This window comes from Anser cygnoides, chromosome 2, assembly GCF_040182565.1.
Source record: "Anser cygnoides isolate HZ-2024a breed goose chromosome 2, Taihu_goose_T2T_genome, whole genome shotgun sequence".
Classification (NCBI taxonomy): Eukaryota; Metazoa; Chordata; class Aves; order Anseriformes; family Anatidae; genus Anser; species Anser cygnoides.
The window spans coordinates 116565503-116589922 of NC_089874.1; the positions used below are offsets into that span (position 1 = coordinate 116565503).

General features: G+C 37.3%; 1 long non-coding RNA gene across 1 annotated transcript; it reads right to left on the reverse strand.

Moving 5' to 3' along the window:
- Positions 1–21371: 21371 nt before the first annotated feature.
- LOC106037554 (uncharacterized) lies at positions 21372–23306 on the reverse strand. Its single transcript, XR_001208100.3, has 3 exons — positions 23275–23306; positions 22670–22738; positions 21372–21735 (listed from the first exon to the last, which is right to left on the reverse strand). It is a non-coding gene; the product is annotated as an uncharacterized lncRNA (long non-coding RNA).
- Positions 23307–24420: the final 1114 nt, after the last annotated feature.

Below are 24420 nucleotides of genomic sequence, written 5' to 3' on the forward strand. Positions count from 1 at the left end.
GCAATCATGGTTAATCTTCTATACAGGACAAGCAGTCTTATTCCTTCACATTGGATTCTGTTCATTACTTATTGCTTGTCCTGTGTTTATCAGCATTCTAATTTGTGCTAATAAGAAAGGTTCTCCCACTTCCCCCAAAGGCATTTAATTGAAGTGAAGGTGACTAGCAGGTGTTTTGCATAAAATTTCATTAGCCTTTTAGATTGTTTTTGACACCTTTATGAAAGAATGCTTCATTACAATGCAAATGGTCATCGCCCCTGTTTCCAAGCTAATTGCCACATAACATAACATACACATCACAATGTTATATTCTCTAAGATTTATATGATTAATTTCAGAGTTATAATGATATACTTAAATAACTACAGAATAGCAAATATCTGTTAAAATTCATATAATATTGTGACGTTAAGGGTATCCTGTCCTACTTGGATAAGAAAAACAAAACAAAACAAAAAAATGACACAAAGCAAATGGGAAGGGAAGGGAAGGGAAGGGAAGGGAAGGGAAGGGAAGGGAAGGGAAGGGAAGGGAAGGGAAGGGAAGGGAAGGGAAAGGGATTAATTCTTTCCATGTCTGAGGTGACACTAAGACAACTCTAAGGTCAAACTCAATACAAAAGCTGGTATCAGCTTTCATTTTTTTTTGTTATCTCTGTTGAACATAAATAAATGAAGGTCTTTTTTTTTTTTTTTTGCTAACAAGTCTGTAATCCAATGACACTTGTAATTTCTAATGAGTACAATTTTCAAAATATGTTAAAATATGAAAAAAAACAAACATTTTTTCCTTCATATTAAATGTGTTCTTTTCATATCAATGACTTATTTAACTATCAGATACTAGTCTTCATTTTAAATATCATTTCTAGATTGCACAATAAGCAATAGAAAATTTAGTGTCAGTATCCACAAACACTGGCTAGCCTATTTTCAGCATGTTCATGCAGTGAATATCTCATTTAGATCTCTAAATTTTTTGAATGTTTCTATAAACATAGTTTATATTCAACATATATTCAATGAGTTTTGAACAGTATAAATGACATGCATAAGGAAATACTGAAAAAGAGTGATTTTTTTACTGACTTCTTTTCATGTGGGGGTTCTTATTTAAATATCATTTAGAGGTAATAAGTGCTGTTTTGTTTCAGTAATGGAAATCCACGTACAGCAAAGAACATGAATTTGCATTTTTTTACTACCTTTTTTTGGGGGGGCGAGGTGGGGCACGTAAAAGAAACATTATAAGAATTTGGAACTTCGGGTAGCGAACACTGAGGCCATTAGGCATTTTGTCCAAATTTAGCAAGTGCTGTAGTAAAAATGCCTGAAAACTGACAATGTATTTCCATGTAGTCCAAAAATACAGGAAAACATCCTATGCAGTGACTGGGAATTTGTGCTTGTTTTTCACAAGTATAGGGTAATTAAAATATTCTATAAATTCCTTTTCAGTAGAACCTTCCCTGCCTTTCCCTGCCCATTTATTGTCATTGTATTTTTTTTCTTAATTGTGAAGATTTTGTTAACTTAAGAACTATTTTTCAACACTAAAAATGATAGAGCTTTGATATCCTACTTCAGGTACACTTCTCTGACATATATTTCACTAGAAAATACCATTTTAAGGACAACATGAAACTTCTGTGAAAGACTGGAACCTGTAGCACAAACATGCAACTAAGGGTTGTAACTGATATACTTTCAGCTCATCTGCTTGCCTTTTAAAAGTGCTACGCATGTGCTGGCTAGTGGAGGTAAAGGTCCTGATGGAGAAAAAGGTGACTAGCAGTTTAGGGTGAAACAGGAGTTGCAGTGATCTGATTGCCACAGACCCTGAGATTTTGCTCTGTAGGACTCTTGCTGTAAGCCTTCCTAATCTTGAAGTTGCTGCCCATCCACACCTCACAATGCCAGGTCCCCTTTGGGTCCCTGCCTTTCTGCAGGACCCAGTACCTACACAATTACTGCATGCATAAACTCATTTCTTGCTGTAGAAAATATCAGGTGTTCCAAATAGTTGCTCTGATTTATAATATCATATTATGATTCTATTAATGCTCTGTCTATATATAGCTGGAGCTCTACTAATGATAGGTAATGATGTTATTAAACCAACATCCCCAGAAAACGTCTGTGAAAAAATAGGAATGCTCTAAAAAGTATTACACAGCCGATTAGATAACTATAGCTGTCATCCCTTGCCTATCATCAGAACAGTCCAATAATGAAGACTATGTGCTTATAGTGTTTTTTCAAGGTCTAAGAACCAACTTCAACCAATTTCTGCATGATTCTTATCTTTTTCTTTACTTTTTCCTCTTTACTTTTTTTTTATAGCTACATATGTTTAGAGTGACTCTTTTGGCATGTTCACAGTTATGAATATCCCATGCTATGAACATGACAAGATGCAAGACAGAGCACTTACTAGTCCAGGCAGGATTTGAAATGCAAGGACTTTCATTTGTCATGGCCCTGATTGGGTGACCCGGAAGGGTTTGAAGTGAGAGCAACAGACTACTAGGGTGAAACTAATTGCAAAATTTCATTGTTCACAATAGCGTAAACCATATTCAATTAGCTCGTTGACAATGTTGCTGTCATAACAGTGGTTGCTGGTACTACTGCTACTACAGACAATTTCTGACTATAACAGAGTCATCTTTTCTGAAATTCATAAGTTGTTATGATAAGAAATGAAATTATGTGACTTAAAAGCCAATGTCTTATTCTGACATGACTTATTCAATTAGTGGCATAAATCTAACTGTAACTCATAGAAGAGAAGTCTCAAAAACAGTATTGGGAGAAGCTGTAGAATCCTGAATCATTTAGCAGATTAAAAAAAAAAATAATAAAATCTAAAGTGTTTTTTTTTTTTGTTTTTAATTACGTTTTACTATTTATGCATTTGGGTTGTTTACTGTAACAATTAAGATTTGTTAGTCAGTGTGGAATAAGTATAATTAATGTGAGTCTCAGGAATACCAAAATGACCTGTTCCACAGGAACTTCACAAATAATTCATTTGCCTATTTCATAATTTATCACACAGGCCCTCAACCCTTATACTTTTTTTTTTTTTTTTTTGGTTTTGGCTGAAGAATCACAACATTGGAATGACTGTGGTCAGCAAGGGAGGGCAGTTAGAGAATTCCGCTTTCTGAATTGTAAAGCTTCAGCTACTGAACTTCTGCTCTTTTATTAAGAAAAATAATAATTTAAAACAGTTCTGCTGACCCAGTGAGTAATACAGAATAGGGAGAGATAAGTGATTTTTCTTATAAACTATTCTCAGGACATTTCAAATTACTATGTATCATAACTAGGTCATTATGTTCCATGCAAAGATGAATGGAAAATCACTGTCAATCTCTGAACATCTGTTTTGCAATTTAATATCTTTGCCTTGTGAAGAGTACTAAGGTATATTTCTGGTTAGTTTTTAGTGGATTACATTTTATAGAGTATTTCCATGCTTCAGTATTCTACTATTACATTGCGCTACATGTAACAGTATAATATACATATAATATAGAAAAGAGTATTAAATGCATGGTATAATTTATATGGTGCTATTGTATAGTGCATAGAAAATAAAAGTGTTTGTAACAGTGTATCCATATCTCAAACTAACTGCAGAAGATAAAATGCTGACTGGATCACTTGTGTAACAATTCAAATATCATCTGGAACTCCAAAATCATGCCTCTGTTGAAAGTACAGTTAGATCCTGATAGTAACTACAGCATGGTAATGATCTATTAAATTAATGAGAGCAATGTTGCTCTTTCCCAAACCACTTCTCTAGCCTCATCTTTCTCTCCTCAGTCTTGCCTTGGTTAATCTTCAGAAAATCCACTTACCTTAGAGAATCAACATCAGGTAAGCACTACTTTGAGCATAATTGTCCAAATCAAACACAACCAACAACCCTTCTAGTGCACATTTTGACCAGAAAAAGCTTCCAATGGCATTTTTACTATGGGTCATATTTTGGATTTTTATTTTTTTTTTCAAGGTCTTTGTAGTCAAACTCTTAGTTGATTTAGATAGGTCAAGCCATACGAAGCAATAGTGCTCCAGGAATCAGTTAGTCAGTCAGAACAAACTTGAATGTATGAATAAAAGGTTATATTTTATAATTTATCGTAATATTTACTTAAAACTTTCAGTTTCCATGAATATTCATGCCAACAAAATCATTACTTAACACAGCAGCAGAAACAGAACACAAATAAGGCTAATGTACAGCAACAGTGATTGATTTCAAGATGTAAATGAGTATTTGCAATTTTTTTGAGAACAGTAATCAATCAGTTTCGCCTAAATTGTTAGAACAATGTAAATAACATTTGTATACCTTATTCATAGCGTTCTTCTGAATTCTGTGCAGAAACATCATGAGGTATTGATGCCTTGAGTTTGTTTTTTTGTTGTTGTTGTTGTTGCTGTTCTTGTTTGTTTGTTTTCCCTAACTTCAGTCTTTTGGAAGACCCTCAAGCAATATCTTATTACCACAGCTGTGAATATGAAAAATAAGAAATTCATATGTACTTAATTGATCTAGAAAAGAGTGGGTTCCACCTCCCTTCAGAATCCCTAAATCATTTCCTATATTATTTCCTAATAATCCCTAAAGCATTTCAAGAATGTATATTAGGAGAGAAATCCTCAGTACTCTCCTTCTATATCAGAAGATTCTGTCAGGAAGCTGTAGTACCTTTAGTTATAATCGCTCCTTCAACTTTACGGAGGTCAGTGCAGATGTATACGAAATTTGAAGACCTAGCTAAATGCTGCAAAGTAGCCCTTTATATATGTCTGCGTTAAGATTAATTTAATATATTAGTTAAGCATTTCCTTATTTATAATTGAGTGGTTATGCATGGGCAATTATCTCATTACCACTTAAGAGCCATAAACAACTTCTCTCACTAAAGTTTTCTATGTCCCTTTTCGTTTTTCTTTTTAAAAGCACTGTGTTTATATGTAATATTCTTCAGCAAATATAAATAGCAAGATAAATATTTATGTCATAAGAAACCTTAATTTAAATATATTTTCTTTTATATGTTTAAAATTGTATTTTCTGAATGATGCTGTGTAGCTATTATTACCACATAAATAGCAGGCAGTAGTAGACATGGCTGATGATGGAATCCAACTTAATCCAAAATTCCTTTAAGATTTACAGTAAAAGTCAAAAATTTGGAAGTTAGTTTAAGATAACTATATGTATAAAACCTCTGATGTATCACATTTTCTATCGCAGCACTATCATATATTTTTTATGCTATCATTTCCTTTTTCTAGGTTGTAGATTCATTTTCAGTGACATGACTAAATTAGCGACCACCCACCCTATTGCCAGGCACTTTTTCCCACCATCATGCCACCTTCTGTATTTGCTGCTATCCACAGTTGCATCCAGCTGTTTATGTGGTGAACTGGGGAATTGATCCAGCTGTAAAGGAGCTCAAATATTTTTTGCAGAGATAATTTAGGATAAATTAGTTCATCAATCCAATCCATACTGTGGCTGCATAAACATTTGTGTCAGTGCTGAGCAGAGGCTTCTGTAACAGGGAAAGCCTGGGGAATAGGGGTGGGCTGGGGCACTTTGCAGCATGGCTGCTGCTGAAGAATTACAGCCTCCATGTCTAGGACTCACATTCAACAGTAGCATACCTGAGACATAATTACCTCATTCTGACTCAGGCAGGTTTTCATCATTGCACTGTATGCATACATTTCTGCAAGGAGCAGTTATATTAACTTTATAACTTTGTACCTATTGAAAGCTACGTCTTTCCTTTACCACCCAAATGAGAAATTGGTAGCAGCAGATCTCAGAGGCCCAAGAGGTACCTGCAGTTCCTACATTTATTTATGAACCACCTTGTGCCCTGATCTTGCCTCTGGATCTGCTGGCATAGACTTCTGTGCCTGTCACTTAAATGAGTGGAGCTTCACAGAGGCCCAAAGGGCTACACCAGTAAATGAAGATAGGAAGTAAAAGCTTTAAGCAAGTCAGAGAAGTAAAAATATTGCTGTTGTTGGCTACAGCATATTTTTTCCCACTTCCGGCCACTGAAAGATCTTTCAAATACTTAATTATCTTCAGAATATTTTCTGCTGAAACTGAAGAATATTTGAATGCGCAGGTCTTTCTATTATATCCTCTTATGAAATAGTTGAATAGCCATTTTGGACACTGGAGTTGTGCCTCTTAAATAAAGTTTTAGGAACTCCTTTAATTTGTTTTAGTCTATTATTGGAAAAAGCATAAAAGCAGTCTTATAGATTCAACTTTTGGAGTGCATTTTCTAGTTCACAGTCTTTACTTCCACCCCTCAGCATTCACATTGTCTGTATTACCTAACAATAGTCCAATTTAACTATGCTATTTTTGAGCAGATCTGAATATCAGCTTACCACAGTAATGCCTATTGTTCTTGATGAGGATTCTTGGGCCCAACATCTCAGTGCCATCCCAGTGTAGTATCAAAACAATAGCTCTGGAAAGCTGAATTGCAGTTGGTAGTTGAAGCAGAACACATTTCCCATTCTCTCTCCATTATCCCTGCAAGTGATATATTTCAGAGATAGTACTCTCAGGAAGAAAAATAATGTACTGCTCTTGTGCCTGAGTTATGTATTTGTAAAACTACTCAGGCAGCAAGAGAAACTGAATATTTCAGTATCTGTCTCGTCCTGCTCTGTGGATAAATTTAAAGAAAAAAAAAACGGAATGAAAAGTGCTACAGTTCTTTCATAAACACTAGTACAGATTTCTGAGATAATTTTCAAACAAGGAGTGCAAGGGCAGCAGTTATGTTTGAAAATGCCTGCACATCTGACAACTGTGTATTGATACTCCCTGTTAATCTACATCCTTTGCATTGCAATTGTTCAGAGAATCAGGTTGCACATCATTGTTGAAAAACAACTTTGCAGATATACAGAATGCAGCCTGGACAAATCAGCTAGAAGGGCCCAGAAAAATACAGACGTAAGATGTGCACGTTAATTGATATGTTTAATAGCTGCCTCTGAAGTTATAGAGTAAGCTTTCCACACTAAGCACTGCTAACACTAAGCCCATCATGTTATCTTCCAAGATCTGAATGAAAAGAACTAAGGGTAAGAAAGTTGTAACTCATTAGTAAAAGCCAGTTGTATAGAATCAAGAGATACATTTTTTTTTCCCCTTAAACAATTTTATATTAGATCCATATTTTATGGACATTATAAAAAAAAAAAAAAGAAAAAAAAAGTGGGAGGACATAAAGTCCTCTCTGATGCTAAACAGAGCTTTGGAACTACCATTAGTTATACAGGATACAATTATTAAAAATAGAATTTTCTCTAAAGACAGTCAGTGTTGAGCTGTTTATGGTAAGGAACTGCACATTTATATCAAACATTTTCTCAATGTGTGGAGAAAAGTTGCTTAATTCTCTCACAGGGAGAGAACGTTATAATAGTCTGGCAGATCACCACCTTATATGCAGACCTCAGTGTTGGTAGCGCTTTGAATATATACTACAAAACACTGTCTGTTTCACAGGTAATGTGAAGACCAGATACTAATGCAAGTCTTAAGAGTTTGCTAATCATGGAGCTCTTTAAATTGTTTTTCATTGACAAGGGAAATAAATTTGTAAGGATTGAGGTTCTTTGTCCTTCTGAGCTCTGCAGGCTCTTCATGAGATAGCTCTGTGGTCATACCATAGCACTAGGTGCATTTGCTCTTCACAGTAGGTTGCAGTGCAGAAGTCCCCAAGCTAGCTGAAAAATGCTCCAGAGCTGGAAGCTGCATAAATGCATATAAATGCCTGTGATTGCTCAGAGCTAATAAGCCCCAATAACAGGCTGGTCTATTTAGCAGGGACTTAGCCCTCTGCTGTTTCTGGCTGCTGCGCTAGGTAGGAAAATACGTATGTTCAGCAACCCTTTTCACTATATAGACATATATAGCTTGCTCAGGGGTCTCTAATGTGATACCTCTCTGGGCTCTGAAGCCTGTTTTCTATCTGGAATATTCTAAAGAAATGGACAAGATGGAGATTTCAGATTAAATAGATAATAGTCCTATCCACAGATATTTTCTTATTCTGTGTAAAACATGAGCAGTCACTTAGAAAATGACATGCAAAGTCTCCATGAGAAATAATAACAAATACCAATACCAATAACAAATACCAACAACAAATAACAAATATGGTATTCACTCACTGAATATGTCAGGAAGCTCCTTATATAACTGACTATGGTTAAATACAGATTCACTCTATATATGGATTCAATTCTGTGAACAGTTCTTTGAAAGGTTCCAAAAGTACAGAGCTCTGGTGTGTGCTTCAGTAAAGAGGTACAGACAGAGGAGAGCAATGGAGTCATGCTGCAAATTATTATAGATTTATGGACTGTTTTGCAATTCTAGAAATGTAAATTTTTCATTGCATATGAAACTATGGATATAGAAATGTTTTAAATTGAAAGGGACACTAAAAATAATAATTAAAAAAATTAGCAGTATATTGTTAAGACCTCATAAACTTTTAGTGTTATCTGCCAAAATAAGAGACTGTTTTCTGAAAGAGATGACACCTTCTATGATCTGAGCAACATAATGCCTGAATAAGGTTATTACCTCTTCAGGTGCTCCCCTGTTCTTCTCATCTAGCACCCATGGGCCTAAATTAAACAGACTAGTGAGAGTAAATTAACATTTTAATCTATGCACATATTATAGGGTAGAAAGAAATCAGACATACCTTGACAGAGATATCCTTAGAGTTTATTGAATCAAATGCATACTGAAGTTTATAATTTAGACCTGTAGAACATATTTATATAGCAAAGATATGGTTTATATGTATGTATAAATATATATCTAGTCTCTCTGGGTAACTACATTTCCTTCTGCCTCCTTTGAACTCACAAAAGCTTTCAGAGAGAAAAGATTGTACTTAGAAGTTACTTATAATTCTGAGGACCTGGTTAAAAGAACTAGAATCCAACAGCTTCCTATAAATGAATAAAGCTCATAACAGTACAAGGTTCCTTCTTCCTCTATTTCTGACTGTCTTCCTATTGTTTTAGTTAGCATTTCTGAGCCTGCATGATTTTCAGGTTCTTTGTTTGTAACCAGCCTACAGCATTTGAAAAAACAATAAAGGTGGTGTTGTCAAATTCACCATATTCATTTAGACATTTTATTAATCAAAAATCATCTTCAAATCTCTTCCATATTGAAAGCTACCTTGTTTAAGCTTTACTTTAAGTTTAATATGATCTCACAAAATATTTACAATGCAGTAACACAAATTTCATAGAATTAATCCTGTCCTATGATTGCCTATATCTGTCATTAAATACTTTCTACATTTACTGAGTTCAATGGCTAAATTTCAGTATTTCTTTGCTTTTTTTCCCCCCTAAATTCAGAATTCTTCCATACTTTAATGTCAGGCAATTTATAAGAAGCATTTTGATATCACAGTTGCATAGATTTTTTGTTGTTGTTGTTGTTTGCTTGATTGTTTGGGGGGAGGGGGAAAGAGGTTTTTTGATTGTTTAACATTTTAGGGAACTGAAGTGGCATGCTATAGCTTTCCTCCATCTCCAGAATCTTCACTGCTCATTTACACTACATGCCTGATAACTTTTTCAACTTACCTGAAGGGTACTTCTGTTGAGTAGAGACACTCCAAGGCAAAATCAATCTTCCTAATGGTGGAGAGAATTGTGCCACCTCAGTTGGTATTACAGGTTATTTAGCATAAACATATGTGTTCCTATTAAGGGCCATCCACATTCAACTAAAATGAGTCACTTGTGTAAGAAGTTTTGTTTATAAATCTGAGACTAATTTCCCCAGTCTATTTGGTATGTGCCATGTGGTATAAAATTCTACAAATGTCAGTGTGCAGCCTCATAATATATTTCTCTGAGAGCAAAATGTAAAGTCATTATGCAGTATATTTCTCAACAGAATTATAAATAAATAGAGCATGAAAAATAAAATAATTTCTAGGTGAAGACCTTCACTACTTATCTCTAAGTTAAAATGCGATTATTTCTTCAGTAACAAAAACCCACTGACTTGGTAGGTATGTTAACATAGAGTTAATACAGATTATATTAATTATGTGCACAGATAATGACCTGTTGGTTAAAGGGCTTCATTCCCCTGGATTTTACTGCTGACTATATGCTCCATGTCCACATGACTGTAGTGCGATTGCCCTTGTCTGAAAGGCTTTTTTCAGTTTCACACAGAACAGAGAGATTGAGTTAGTCAGGTTTTTGACTTCCTTGTAGGTGCCCTTTTTCATGCTAGTGTCTCTTTCATCTGTAACAGTCAGACAGGAGAGTTTTGCATTTTAGAAAATGTTTAGTCTATATTTTGGCTGTCTTTTAAGTGCTAAAATTTGTGGAAATTTCATCCTTCCTGAGCATGCCTGAGCCTCTTGCAGGGCTCAGCGTTCAACCAACTACATCTATGCTGTCACCACAGGGCGGCTGGGGCGGAGAAGGGAGGAGGAAGGGAATGAGGAATGGTAGAGGCATGCAAACCCAGGCATGGAACACACATCCTTGTGTTCCTTGTTCTGCAGCTCTGTGCCATAGTATGCATATGAAGCATAATATGCACATGAATTACTGCAGTATCTTGTCTCTGCCACAACATATCTGTAAGATAGGTAAGATGAGGGGGAGGGGAAGGGGAAGGTATTGCAGATGTGGTCAGGTCTGTTGCCTGTTAAAATTTAATACATCTGGGCTGTTCAGCATCTACCAGCAGGGAGAGACAGTAGCTGCCATGGGTCTCAGCAATATCTGACATATGGGATATAGTATTTGTGTATGATGTTGGCTGCCTCAGTATACTGCATTTGACTAATGCCGTCTTTTTGCCTGGTAAATTTGGATCTCTTCGTGGTTGTGGTTACAGTGTTTGAGGACAATGTCAAACCACAAGTTCTGACTAAAACAATGCTTAAAAGCCCCCTGAGAGAAGGATTGCAAATATTGTGGCCTCTGCTGTGGGTATGTGTGTTGACTTTTTTAGCGGGTCTCTTGCAAAAGACATTTGGGGAGCAGACAGTTATAGCTGATGTGACCACAGAGGCAGTGAAAGAATACTTGAAGGTGTGGGTACACTGCTTGAGCTGGCAAGATTTTGATAGCATTGGAAGCTGGCCCACTTTGCAGATAACCCAAGGACGTGTATTCAAAGAAGCTGAGATTTTTTTTAATGAGGTGGTGTAAACCACACAAACCTGCATCCTGGGATAAGTGTGGACAGCCAGGGAAAACTCCTGCCAGTATCAGTGCCAGTTGTGAACTCACCCATGAAGACTATTTGGCTGCACAGGATGGGACTGTCAACTGGTCAGGAGGTTCAGGTGGAGCGGCTAAGTTGCATTTGACACCATTCAGTGAGCCTTAATACCTAGACTGATGAGACCTCTATATAGTGATATAGATAATATATGAAAACAACATAGGAAAAGCCAGTGAAATTCCTCTGTATTGAGCAATTATTTCTGACACCTTCTAGCTAAATATCATCACTTCCACACAGACAATGACACTCTTAAATGCCATGACTGTAGTTTAAATGGTTATAACAGTTCACACTATTCCTGTAATCCATATAGAACTTTATATGACAAAATTTGATGTCAGTCTTGAAAAGGGGAGTCTTAAATAAAGACATCACATACCAAAATAAAGCTGCTAAAAACAATGACAGCTGTCAGGGTTATAAAGTCATTCAGAAAAGGAGGGTTGCACTTTTGCGATACACTTTATGATACAATTTTTAATTAGATGATCACACATTTTTTTTCTTTTCTTGCAAAGTAGATTTGTAACACTGAATAAACAGTACCAAGTCTTTTCTATAGATGAATGAGTAATATATTCAAGGCATGTATTTCCCATAGTTGCACACAAAGTACTGTAAGGTCATGCAATTAAAGACTATCATAATTCTCATGTTGAACTGGCAATTTCATTTATGACATTGCTGAACTTTCTAGTATTAAGTTAAAAGTTTGTAATGTACACATAAAGTAGCTTTTACTGTGCACTTATTTTCTACTTTGTTTTTCTTTTGTTTGTTTTACTTTATTATGTAGTCAGAATTAATTTAGTTTGCCTAATTAGAATATATACAAGCCTATATCATCTTTAGAAATGTGAATTTTCAGTTTAAATGTGCAATAATTAAGAGCAAATGGGACTGAGTACTTAAAATAGTGACAGCTCTGTATTTTAAAATGTTGGGATGCAGTTGTTTGGTTACAGAGAACAAGAGAAGAAAGCTAGAACGATGTCAGTAAAGACATATTCACTAAGAAATTTACTTTTATCTTAGAGATCAAAGGAACACATGATTTTCAGCAAAAATTTAGATTGAAAGTGATAAAATTATAATGCACATTGCAGATGATGGGCGAAGTAATTGTTTAACAATTTGCAGGAAGGTAGAGATTTATTTTTTATATCTATATATGAGAGCGAATGAAAACATAAAGTAGCTCCAGCACGTTTTTAGTTTGTCAGAGGATATATCTTAAAAACTGAAAAGTAACAGCCACTAGATACATTCTTGAACTGAAACCATATTCATATAAAAAAATCAGTATGTACTGTTGCCTAATCGGAACAATTGGGGACATCTAATCTTAGTAATGTCTCCGTAATTGGTACAGACTACAAAAACAACGGAATGAAGAACACAATTAGTATAATGAGTTAGCCTGTTCAACCCTGACTCTTGGCAAGCACTAACGCAAATATTTCCACTATGTACTCTTTCAGAAATAATTCTTGTAGGAGTGTATGCCTTCCTTCTTAACAAAACAGCTTGACCAATTCTAATATTTATTACACAGGCTAGTCAAGAGTATTCATGCATAGAAAAGAGGGTGAAAGTTTTCACATTTTCTTCCATTTTTCCCCACATGAAATTGGAATGAGAAAGTGTTGTGCAGGTGCCAATATGCGTCTTTCTCCCCACAGTACTGGAGCATTGATGGAGATAATAAAAGACATAAAACGATCCTAAAGCTTACAGAGGGTTGAGATAGGAAAGCTTTATAAAAGCAAATCTCTTGTACCTCTACTGAAAAAGAAGGTTTAAAGTAAATCCAGGGCTCTACATTAGCAAACGTAAATGGCATACCTCTATTGATTCAAAGGATTTTTCCTACTTATGCCAAAAGTTAATTTGTCATCAAAGCACCATTCAAAGGTTTGATATTCCACTGTTTTATGAAGAAAAGTAGTTTAAGGATTAAATTTATTTTCCCTTTACCTTGATTTGTGTGTAGTTTTCCATTTCTGAAGGATTTGGGGTTTGCTCATAACAGCATGAGCTTCTTTACATTACAAGCCATAATATTATATACCTAAAAGTTCAGAGATGAGTTGAGTTACTAATTCTTAATAGTGGCTACTGTCTTCACAGTAGGAATACACATATTATTCATAAACTGCTCTCCTCTCACCAGATAGTAATTTTGTTTGCGGTTTGTTTTAAATGAGCTGTTTAAAATTCTGTAATTAATTCAGTGTACATGGCAAAAAATGACAGATGGTTATGATAAAGGAACTTAATGCCTCATGGAAGCAAGTCAAACCACAATCAGTAACAGATGTTTTCTGCAAAGCCAGATTGTGTGTGTGTATGTGTATACATATTATATATATATATATAGTGATAATATGCATTTATATTTGTGTTTATATGTATATCAGTCTGTATTCATAAATGTTATTTGAATATGCCACAAAGTGCAAAAGATGTGATGTTTCTTAGCACAGTAATGACCATGCTTATTGGTGCAATCACACAAGAAAATTCTATCAAGAACAATACCTTCAATTCTCCTTAAATTTTAGAAAACATCTACACAGATATCACCTTTAGTGACTTGTTGGTAAAGTAAAAATATTAGATTCTCGTTGTCAAGACAAAAAATCAAAGCAATATAGTTCCCAAAAATTTGAGAATTGTAGCAATCAACCTGTATATTAGAGATTTCAGAAAGACTGTTAGTGGAAAAGGCACCAGTGAAACCAAGCTGGTGTTTAACAGTAGCCAGAATAGCTGTTTGCTCATGGATGGAGCTTAGTCAGGCGCCGCTGTCACAGGCATTGTTTTCCAACATTTCCTTTATCAAAATTACATACTTCATAGCACATACATTGATTCACATTTTTAAGCCTAACCATCATAACCAAGCATACCTAACAGGTAAAACACAGCTTCAGAGGGATCAGGCATTTCCTGACACTTTTTCCCTACATCAAACTGCAATCTCTGGTAATAGTAATCTCACATTGTCTTGTATGAGGCCAACTCCTGCTGCAAGGTGATGCCACAACTGAATCAGTCCTTGGTACATGTTTGGGTCCATTTAAGCGTGTCATGAAAAAACAACAAAAGGACTAGTGGTTTCAGTTCTAGAATTTGGCTGGCTTCTAAATCTGGCTCCAGTCAATCTAAGAACCTGGACTGTGTATACACCTTGGCCACGACCCAGCTTCATATCTATTTAATACCAACATGCACGCCAGGCCTTCTGTTCATACCTCCCTTCTCTTTGCAGAAAATAATTGAACAGAAGATGCAGTACACACTGACAAGGTTCCTGGCTTGCAAGATGAGAAATCAGGACTCCAGAGGTATGTAGAGCCTGGATATACCTTGCAGACCCTAGGTGTTGTCAACTAATGCGATCTCCTCTGCTGCTCCAGGTTCTTTCAACTCAGCTGGGTTTTACTAGTGCCTATGAAAATCTTTTCCTCCACGTACATTTACACTGAATACCCATTTGTATTGTTGGAGAGAAGAAAACAGAAATGAACGTTTTGATTTAAATTCTGTCACTTCTTAATCTGAAGAGCTTGCTTGAGCTACAGAAAGAGTGCAACCTGCTAGTTTTCAGAAAAAAAATAAAATCAGGTGGGAAGCACTTAATCAAAAATTCTTTTGAGGATCACAACACTCTATTTAAGTAAAGAACTCTTTAAAAGTGATTGTCAAATACGTGAGTTAAAAAATTATAGGTCTAAGTAAGGCTCGTCAATTATTTTGGATTACAGATACTTATATATTTATTTATCTATCACAGGAAAAATGTTCAGCTCTTCAAAGAGTAAGAATTACTTTTGAATATCTTTATATTGCTATTCGGCTGTCTTTATATGTTTTCCTTGCTTTTAGATATTCATGTCTTGGACCTGATCCTTCTTGTGATGCACTGAGTAATCAAACCCTCAAGGAACTGAAGAGGGTTAAGTATCTCTCAAATGTTTAGTGTTCTAAGAGTTTGCTTTTATAGAGATATACAGAAATGTAGATGTAAGGCTGCACCCCATCAAACTAACAAGAATTGTTGCCCAACTTTAAAGAGAAATGTAATGGCAATACTCAAAATCAAGCATGGCAAAATCACAGAATTATTGCTATAAACCACTGGAAGAAGTGCAATGGTGAATAGTGAGAGCTCATTGTCTCTGAGTTTACATAGCCTGCTCCTTCTGGCTCTTAGCCTAATCATTAGACCAAACATTATGCTGCTTCGTGATGTGGATTCTATCTGGATTTTTTTGCTCAGTTTTTGTCATGCAAAAGATGCTGCAAAGCTTGAAGTAATCTCACTGAAATGAATAGCTCATTTGAAAGTGAATAGAATAGTGACCTGTCTTGGAAATGTTTAAAGATTTTGGAAGCCTACATTAAAGTTCCCACACAAAAGGTTCTCCCAATTGTACTAGAGTATTTACAAGTGCATAGTCCCTCCAGATGGAATCTATTAGAGTCAGGAAGATTTGAATCAGAGATATAATCATCTTCTAGAGAGTTTATGTTGTAAACAGACAATACTAACAAAAAGTAACCGTAACCCAGAAAGGTAAATACCCAAGAATACATCTTGCAGACATTCAAACATAAAACTGGATCAGAACTTAAGTCCTGCCTCCAAAAGTGTTTGCAAATGTCCAATTTTCTGATTTATAGGGTGAGATCATAGTTAAAACTTTCATGTTCTGATTCTGTAATATACTTTGTACCTGCTGACATCCAATTAAAACAAAAGTAAAACAAAAAATGCATTGAAATATTGGATAGGAAAAGATGAGATTACACCACAAAATAAACATAATAAATAATAATTGAAAGTTTTAAACTGGTAATCTGCAAGTTGCTTCTTGGTAATATTTAAACATGTCCTGATTTTTGCAGACCTGTGGTTCTGTCTTGGTTTTGACTGGGATAGAATTATTTTTTTTCATAGTATCTGGTATGGTGCTGTGTTTTGGATTTAGGCTGAGAATAAAGGAGCCAGGAGTGCCCCTTCTCTGTGGTCCAAAGGCAACCCCTAGGGAGCATGTGAGACCAGGTGCGCTGCAAACAGAGTGGGCAGTCAGGGCATGGCGCAGTATTTTGCACGGCAGTGTGCGCAGGCAGGGCGAGCAAGGCAGGGTGCAGGGTGGGTCATTTTGTATTCTGTGAGCAGCAGATGAAGGGCCTTCTACTGTAAGAGAAATGGTGTCCACCCACTGAGCCTGCTGGTCTGAGGCTGAAACCCAGATGGAGGGGCAACAACCTCCCCAGGCAGAGGCCTACACCCAAACAGATCTCCTGAGGATAGAAAGCGCTGCCCAGACCCTCAGTTCCAGGGAACTCCAGTCCCTGGAAGTTACCCTACGTCCTGAATGCAGAGCTGGATAAAGTTTTCAAACAGGTGGCTCTGTTGCAAAAGGAGTTCATCAGGCAATGTAGCATCCAGGAATGTGAGCGGGAGATTGAGAAATGGTATTATATGCTGACATGATCTGAGCAACAGCCCTGCCTTAAGCCCTAGCAAGGGGAAGGTAAACAAGCTTCCAGCCCTGAACAACCATGTTTGAAAGACTCACAGGAGAAGGGAGAGTGGACCCTTATGTCTGTTAGGAACTGGAGGAGGAGTTTCCCCCTTGCCCCTGAAGCACCCCCTACACAACAGATATGATATTCTATGGAAGGAGAGGGGAGACTGTGAGAGAACTAGCAAAAACCTCAGAAAGGCCAACCATACAAATTTGGCTCAGTCTCCCACATGCATCAGAACCAGTCCCACAAAAAAGGCATAAAGGGTGTTAGTCATTGGAGACTCCACTCTGAGAGGCACTGAGGCACCTATTTACCATCCAGATAATCTCCCCAGAGTGGTTTGCTGCCTGCCTGGGGCCCACATTCATGATATTATGAAGAGGCTTCCAAGACTGGCAGCTCCCAAAGACTACAACCCCTTCCTACTTTTCCACATAGCTGAAGTGCCTCTACAGCAACACATGCAGCATGGGAAACCAGCAGGAGTTGGAAAACATGGTGCAATTAGACAAATACGACCTGACTGCTGTCACAGAAATGTGGTTGGACAGATCACACAACTGGAACACTGGAATAGAGGGCTACAAGCTCTTCAGAAGAGATAGACAGGGAAGGGGGTGAAGGGGTGTTGCCCTCTACATTAGGAAGGGATTGATTGTGAACAGATGCCTCTGAGAAACAGCCATGAACAGGTTGAGAGCTTGTAGGTGAAAGTTACGGACCACACCAATAAAGGACACTGTGGTCAGGGTCTACTACAGGACACCTGATCAAGGGGAGCCTGTGGATGAGGCATTCTTGCTTCAACTACAAGAAGCATCACACTCACACACTCTCATCCTGATGGGGGACTTCGGCCACCTGGATGTCTGCTGGAAAAGCTACACAGCAGGCTGTAAGCAATATAGAAGATTCCTAGAGTGTGTTGAGGATAACTTCCTGGTCCAAGTATTAGACAAACCAACCAGAGGAGAAGTGCTACTGACCTGGTGCTCACCAGTGAGGATGGACTCATTGAAGAGGTCGATTGGAGACAGTCTGGGCTGCAGCGACCAGGCCCTGGTTGAATTATCTCAAGGAATGTGGTCCTGGCAAAGAGCAAAGTCAGGACTCTGAACTTCCGAAGAGACAAGTTCAACATATTTAAAGACCTAGTGGATGAGATCCCCTGGAACACTGTCCTCAGGGACAAAGGAGCTGAAGAGCTGGCAACTCTAAGAATGTTTTCCTTAGAACAAAAGAACTCCCATCCCCCTGTGTAAAAAAGTGAGCAGGGAGGGCAGAAAACCAGGATGGCTGAGCAAGGACCTGTTGGTTAAACTGAGGCACAAGAAGAAAATGCACAGGCAGTGGAACCAGGGACATGTGGCCTGGGAAAAGTATAGGGATACTGTTCAGATATGCAGGTATGGGAGTGTGGCCATGGGGGTCGACAAGCCCCATGGTTGGTGATAACATCAGACTCTTAACGATGAGTCCATCAGGAATGTAAAGAGTTTAGAGGGAACAAAGAAGGGTGATTCAGGAGATGCCTTGTTGTCTCAGGTTGCTTGTTCTCCAGCCTTTAAGGCATGGAAGTTGCTGGCTGTTTGGGGTTGCCGGGCAAAGTTGTTGACCAATGAATAGTTAGCAAAACAGTACTGTTGTGGGGCGAATGGTATAAGAAGGGGACCTGTCCTCAAGATGGGGTTGCAACAAGGAGAATGAAGTTACGCCCTCAATATGAGAGATGAAGTTAGGTCCTCAGTGAGAGAGATGAAGTTACGTCATAAATAAAGTAGCAGCAGTTACTGATCCTAAAAGAACCCTGGTGTCCATGTGGTCGCTACGCCACATGCAGGGATGGAAACAGGAAAGCCAAGGCACAGATGGAACTGAGATTGGCAAGGGATGCAAAGAATAACAAGAAGGGATTCTATAGGTACATTGCACAGGAAAGAAAGACCAAGGAGAGTTTCATCATTCCCTCTGATGGATGAAAAGGGTGAACTGGTAACAACAGACATGGAGAAGGCTGATGTACTCAACTGCTTCTTTGCCTCAGTCTTCGCTGCCAGTCAGGCTTCCCAAGTCTTTCGTTTCCCTGAACCCACAGATGAGGGCTGGGGGAGCAAAGTCCCTCCTACTGTAAGCAAAGAGCAGGTTTGAGACCTATCCCAGGATCCTGAAGGAACTGGCTGATGCTGTTGCCGAGCCTCTCCCCATCATATTTGAAAAGTCCTGGCAGTCAGGCAAAGTCCTGGGTGACTGGAAAAAGGGAACCATCACTCCCATTTTTAAAAAAAAAGGTAGAAAGGAGGACCCAGGGAACTACAGACCAGTAAGCCTCACCTCTGTCCCTGGGCAGATCATGGAACAAATCCTCCTGGAAGCAGTGTCAAGGCATGTGCAAGACAAGGAGGCGATCTGAGACAGCCAGCATGGCTTCACCAAAAGCAAATCATGCCTAAACAATCTGGTGGCCTTCTATGATTGAGTGACTGCAACAGTTGACATGGGAAGATCAACCGAAGTCATTTACCTGGAGTTCTGTAAGGCTTTTGACATGGTCCCACAACATCCTGATGTCCAAATTGAAGAGATTTGGTTATGAAGGGTGGATCATTCAGTAGAAAAGGAATTGTCTTGAAGGTTCCACCCAGAGCTTGGTGTTCAATGGTTCTATGTCCAGGTAGAGGTCTGGTGTACCTCAGGGGTCTGTCTTGGGACAGATACAGTTTAATATCTTTATCAGTGACATAGACAGTGGGATTGAGTACACCCTCAGCAAATTTGCAGGTGACACCAAGCTGAGTGGTGCAGTTGACACAACAGAAGGAAGGGATGCCATCCAAAGGGATCTGGACAAGCTTGAGAAGTAGGCCCATGTGAACCTAATGAGGTTCAACAAGTCAAAGTGCAAGGTGCTACAGCTGGGTCAGAGCAATCCGAGACAGGAATACATACTGGAAGAACTCATTGATAACAGCCCTGCAGAGAAGGACTTGGGAAGTCTAGTGGATGAAAAGCTCTACCTGAGCCAGCAGTGCATGCATGTAGCCTAGAAGGCCAACTGCATCCTGGGCTGCATCAAAAGAGGAGTGGCCAGCAGGTTGAGAGAGGTGATTGTCCTCCTCTGCCCTGCCCTTGTGATGCCCCACTTGGAGTACTGTATCCAGGTTTGGGAATCCCAGTGCAAAAATCACAGAATCACAGACTAGCTGAGGTTGGAAAGGACCTCTGAAGATCATCTAGTCCAACACCCCTGCCAAGCAGGATCACCTAGAGCACTTTTTTTTTTTTTTGGGCCACTTTAAAATCTTTTCGTTCTTCATAGATATGAAACTGGAGACTACAATGAAGTCTAAAAAATAGCTACCAATTTTTAAAATGAAATATATAATGATAAATTAGAAAACAACTTTTCTTTGGAGGGTTTGAAATCCCTTACCAAGATTTGCTTTATTTCTCGTTATATGCCATATCTAAGAATGCTCCAAGAAATAGAGGATGCATTGTTATCAGAATACTTTTTCTTTTACAAATTTTCAGAGTATCTTCTAGAATTTACCCTCCGGAACAGAAAATACCCTCTTGAATTAAATGAATTTTAGGACTCTCAGAATGCTCCTTTCCTTTGAAAAGCTATTATCTAAAATTTAAATAAGTCTCTACATGATAAAACTTGCATTCTGTGCTTTTATTTAAATTACTTTTAATAAATTTATTTTGCTAAGGCATAATGGTTTAAAAAATCTGAAAATTCCTTTTGTCCATAAATTTTTGATATCAAAATGGCGTCATTGTCTATACAGCCCAGTAGGCTCAGATTCATTTTGCATTACCTAAGATATAATTGGGCAAACAGATGAGAGTTTGTACTAGGAAATAAACATATACATATGCATATTTATGTATACATAGGTATGTATATCTGTATGTATGTATGTTTATCTCTACCTGACTGAATTTTCTTCATATTTGTCTGCTCTTTAAAGTGTAATGAAGTGACTGGTGGGATTTCCTTGATCATCAGATACTCATGAGAAATTTTCCATGAAAAGAAACTGCAAGCTTAGATGTTGGAAACAGCATGTTATAGATTACTTTGAATTTCAAATTTCAAATGTGAATACTGTGAACCTTTACTTGACAGCTGATTCCACTTCTAGTAGAAGCCCTTCAACTTGGGCAGAAAAATGAGAATGATGTCGTAAGAATACAGACTTTGTATAAGGAAAAGGAAAGAGAAGGCTCATTACAGTTACAGTTTGTACTCCAGTGGCCCTTAATTTCTATCTATGCTAAAAAACAACAACATGTCACAGTACCACATCCTGATCAAAGTGTGGAACACTCTTCTGATCCTCAAAACAATCCTACCACACACAGAATGTTGTCACAAAGACTATGGGAGACCAAGAGAATGTAAAAAAAAGTCTATGAAATGCAAAATGTAGTATCATCAGCCTGGAAAATAGAGGCAAAGTTATTCTCACTATTGGAATGCCCTTTATACTATGTGTTTTCTCATTTGGTTCCTAGTTTTTTTCAGTTTGAAATTTCTTACAGTACATAATCCTTGCAACAAGATTCAGTGCTTACAGTACAACAACAAGCAGCAGCAAGGCTCGTCTACATATTCTTCCAAGTTATTTTCCTTAGCATGTGATCAGACTTTGAAAAATATGTTGTTTTGTAGCTGGTTTTGTCACGCAAGCTTCTGCATTTAGAAATAGCTGTGTGAGCAGCAGGAGAATTTGTTCTCTGGCTTGGTCTCTGATTAGATTCAACTCTTGAGGCAGAGCTTCTCTCTGGATGTTACTGCGTGGGCTGAGATTTCTGAAAGAAGAGATCACCAGTTGTGACGATCTGTTCCAGAACTGGTACATGTATTGACAAAACAAATGATACTGAGTGTTTTTCTGAACTTTCTGCCATTGCAACCACTACTACTGGCAACTGGAGTCAGAATACAATACCGCTGTGACAAAAAAAAAAAAAAAAAAAAAAAAAAGTGCAGTAATTGAATTTCTCCAGAAATGCTTTTATACTTGCAATCAGGAGTTCAGCATCTAGTAAATAGATTAAAAAGGTTATATGTAAAACTAAATGACTTGGAATCTGCAATCACTGGTAGTTTAGGAATTCAAAATATCAATAAGTAAGCTGTAATCAAACAAAAACCAAACTCATATCTGCTTAATTCTGGAAACACTTTTCTAACAAAGTTACTAACAATCAGGTACTGCTGTATAATTAGAAACAGTATATTCATCACTAACATGACAGTAGTTTAAGTTCTACATTTTGGTGTTGAAACCCCACTTACCCAAATCTAAACCCTTGATCTCAAAAAGCCAGAAGAACATTGCAGCCTAAATAAAAACTGTGCTGAAACATTATAGGATGAAAGTTAACAACAAAAAAAAGTTAAAGCCCAAAGTCTGGCATTGAATATCTATTTTGAGAAATTTAAAGGGTACACGTGCTACAAAATAAAGCATGTCTTTTAACAGCATGTACATATGGTGTTGTATTTACTTCTGTAAAGAATTTTATCTTAAATCCCATTGCATTCCAACTGTCTTGCAAAGAACAATATTTTAAAAAGTCCCACTCCCTGCTGGTTTTATTGCTGTGTGTTTATGAAAAACAGTGTGCATATTGTTAGTAGTTTCCCTTAACAACATTAAATGAAAGTCTTAGGGAAAGTATCAGGAAAAACTGTAATATTTTTTGTCTTTCTTAATAAAATGCCAGGCAAATTTCTTACCTTTTTACCTTGCCTCCACAGCTTCTGATTGGAATCCTAACTTTTTTCCCTCAAGTTTGAGAAACCTTACTTAGGAAACAAACAAATAAACAAAAAATAATTCCTTCCATCCCAAACCTTTATAACCTGTAAATTGCACTTCAAAAACCTCTAATATTTTACAGACAATACACTATTGATGTAAAATTTCAATTCCCTTCCTTGTTCTGTGGAGGGAAAATGCAATGTGAAAAGCACATTTGCTTTTCAAATATCAACCTACCAGCCAACCTAGCTAACCATTGGTCCCAGTCCTGGCACTAAACCAGGAGTTTCTTGGACAAACTGAGTGACTGTATCTTCCATTTACTTTAGTTAGATAGATTAGATATAAGTAAGAGCATCTAAAAATATGATACTGAATGCTACAAAAAGTCAAGGGGCACAGGCAGGTGCTGCCTGAGGGTGATTAAGAGTTTTCTAACTTGAAATGATATTCACAATGTAGAGGATTAAAACAGGAACTGTGCAAAAGAAAATCTGTTTCCCTGTTGTAGATAGAGGCTTCACTGTTTTCCTGTTTGAACTGTTAAACCTCTCCTCTATATTAGATACATCGTACACACCCAGTTCAGGTTCTCAGTGCAACAGGCTCCTGTCACAGAAAAATTTGCTGACCCTGTCAAGCACTCTTATACTGTTGCGGGGGGGAGAGGGGGTTGGGGGGACAACACAAAAAAAACAGCTGAAAGCATTTGAAAAATCTGCTTCTGCTTTTAAACAACTTTCCACTGTTAACTGTGGAAGAAAATAAGGGGGCAGTCATTATGATGACCTTTAGGTCCAGTTAGATGGTAGCTGCTGAAAGTTCTCAGGATTAAATCATTTGATGTTTTTTCTCTTTTATTCTGTTTCTGAGATGCTAACGCCTGCTGAGTAATGTTGCTGGCTTGGTTCTACTTACTGCTGATGCAGGTTGATTTCCTAAATATGGCAGTGGTAGTCACTTGAACGACATTTACATTCAATACACAACTTAAAGTGTATATAAAGGATATATAAAGTGTAATAATAATAATATGCAAACAAACAATAAAGCACAACTTTTCTGCCCCAAAGTTTTTCTTCAAATAAAGCATCTTTGCACCAATCTGCAAACTGGAGTTTCACCCTGGCTTTTGCAGCTACCCTGGTTAGAAGACAAATGATGCTCGAAGCTCAGTCTGTATGTCCTCAATGACTCATGGAATTCTACAATGGGGTGGCAATAAAAAAATGCATCTATACCTTATTAAAGGAGTCTGTTAGCAGATAATCTTGGCGTTTTTGGTTTGTCTGTTTGTTTGTTTCCTAAACAGGTGTCAGTTAAGTGACTGGCTAGTTAACTAATTGGAATCCCAGATGAGTTCTTCCCTCTGTAACGAAATATTTTAAATAAATGGTAGATTAATAAAATGGTCAAAATATTTATTATCATCATGTTAATAATTGAGTAGAGTAATTATTTCTACTATTGTATTTTGGGAGGAACTGTTGGAAGTAAAGGATATATTCTGACATAGAACTGTTGTGCAGAATGAAACTTCCAGCTACAACTATATCCCAGGACAATCTTAAACTGAGATGTTGAAAAACAGCAGAATACAGATGACATTTTTATTGAAAAATTGAAAAAACTTCTTTAATGGATATCTGTTATTTCACAACTTGCTTCTTTTATTATGACCTTTTGCTTTAAAAAGAAAAAAAAGTTGATTTTATATAATGTTTAT